The sequence below is a fragment of the Cricetulus griseus genome, chromosome 8 (assembly GCF_003668045.3).
Source record: "Cricetulus griseus strain 17A/GY chromosome 8, alternate assembly CriGri-PICRH-1.0, whole genome shotgun sequence".
NCBI lineage: Eukaryota > Metazoa > Chordata > Mammalia > Rodentia > Cricetidae > Cricetulus > Cricetulus griseus.
This window is the reverse complement of record NC_048601.1, coordinates 9,547,142-9,549,466: the sequence shown is the minus strand read 5'-3', so window position 1 is coordinate 9,549,466 and position 2,325 is coordinate 9,547,142.

The window sequence follows — 2,325 nt, the reverse complement described above, 5'->3', positions numbered from 1 at the left end:
AATTCCTTCGCGGGCTTCTTTAGGCATTGGATACTGTCTGACGGATGCAGGAAGGATGGCAGCTTTTAAGGTTACTATAATTGGGGCCTGGTTAATGGCAAGGCCCATTCCTCCTGTTTCAGCCCAGGCTTGGGGAAATTCCGCAAGCCAGTGATCAAGGGTTTCCTGATTGTTCGAATTAGTCCTCTTTTCATGGAGTCTATATTCATCTTCTATGGACATTGTCAAGATGGTAAGGGGAATTCCCTCTGGCCCTGTGACTTTGACTTCTGACCTCTCAAAGTGTATTTGAGCTTTTAATTTGGTCAATAGGTCCCGTCCTAGTAAGGGGTAGGGGCAATCTGGCACATGGAGGAAAGAATGCATAACCTTACCGGTCGCGAGCTGGAGCTGCCGATTTGTAGTCCAATGGTACTGCTTTCCGCCTGTAGCTCCCTGTACCCATGCAGTCCGGTGACTCAGGGGTCCGGGTGACCGATTCAGAACGGAATGTTGTGCCCCTGTATCGACTAGGAAGGTGACCGGATGCCCCCCGACTTGCAGTGTTATCCTGGGCTCAGGGGGGGGCTCCTGGCCCCGACTCCTCTAATCTTCTAGGTTCAGGAGGTCAGAAACCCTTGGCGGTGGAAGCTTGGCCCGGGGGTTCTTAGGGCATTCTCTTGCCCAATGTCCTTTTTCTTTACAGTAAGCACATTGGTCCCTGTCCAGGTGGGGCCCCCTTCTGTCATCCCTCTGTCTATTCTGTCTCTGGCCTGTCACTACTGTGGCCAATAACCTGCTCATTTCTTTATTCCGCTTACGGTCTCTCGCAACCTCTTTTTCCTCAGCTTCCTGTCTTAGTCTTTCCTCTCTCTCCTGAGTTTCCTTCCTCCAACGTTCTTCTCTTTCTGTCTGTGTTTCCCTCTTATTAAAAATACGTTCTGCTTCCTTCAACAAATCTTGGAGTGTATATCCCTGTAGATTTTCTAGCCTTTGAAGCTTGTTTCTTATGTCCGGGGCTGATTGCCAAATAAAGGACATAGAAACGTTGGTGGCCTGACCTGGATCTTCCGGATTATAGGGAGTATACATCCTGTACGCTTCTTTCAATCTCTCTAGAAAAGCGGCAGGTGATTCCTCCGCACCCTGTATTATCTGCTTCACCTGGGCCAAATTAGTGGGTCTGCGTCCTGCCCCCCGGAGTCCCGCTACCAGCAACTGGCGATAGAGACGCAGGTGGGTCCTACCTGCTTCGGTGGTAAAATCCCATTCAGGTCTTTCAAGAGGGCAAGCCGCATCAATTTCATTGGGTAGCTGGGTGGGATGCCCGTTTACTCCTGGGACGTTTTTTCGTGCTTCTAGTAGCACGCGCTGTTTCTCTTCCGAGGTTAAAAGGACCTGCAAAAGCTGCTGACAATCATCCCAGGTGGGTTGGTGAGTCGTGAGTACCGACTCTATGAGAGATGTCAGCCTCACGGGGTCTGCAGAAAAAGAGGGATTATTATTTTTCCAGTTATAGAGGTCCGATGCTGAGAATGGCCAATACTGAGGTTGGCCGTTCAGCCCAGTTCGGAGGGGCAGAGTGGTTGAATCTGGAACGGGCTGCTCCCTACGACCTCTTAGTCGATAAGCCATTGGTGAAGGGTCAGGGGCCGCTTCCGCCAAGGCAGCGGCGGAGTCCGCTTCTGCCTCTGGTGGGGGCGGCAGTGGCGGATATGGCGGGGGCTCCTCCGTTAATAGATCAACCAACTGGTCTTCTCCCGGAGGGAGTACCTTAGGTGTCTTCTTTTCTTTAGCCTTAGTGTCTTTCACCACGGTAGGGTAAAGGTTGGAATGGGAAGGGGGGTTGGGAGGAATCAAAGGAGTGGGAGGTGTAGGGGCCGAAGGAATGGGTCGGTTGGAGCGGTTAGAGGGGGGAAGGAGAGAGGGGCCCTTGGGATGTAAGAAAGGACGTACCCAGGGAGGGGGGTCCTGAACCAAAGCCTCCCAAGTGACGATATAAGCCACTTGATCGGGATGCCCGTGTGGTCCAGGATCCATAATCTTCTCTTTTATCTGGAATATAGTCTGGGGGTTAAAGGTACCATCTCGCGGCCAGCCTACGTCAAAGGTCGGCCATTCTGAAGAACAAAGAGTAATCCATTTGCGTTTACGCACATTAACAGATTGGTTATGAGCATATTCCTGTACATCTTTCCAGTGGGAGAGTGTTAGGGACAAAGGAGTGGTGACAGTTTGCCCCATAGTTTCTAGGCTTAGGAGGGCACAAATGACAGCTACAAGACAAAGACCGAATAACACAGAACAGACTTTCGCAGCGCGGTTTCGACAGAGAGTCGACAGAAG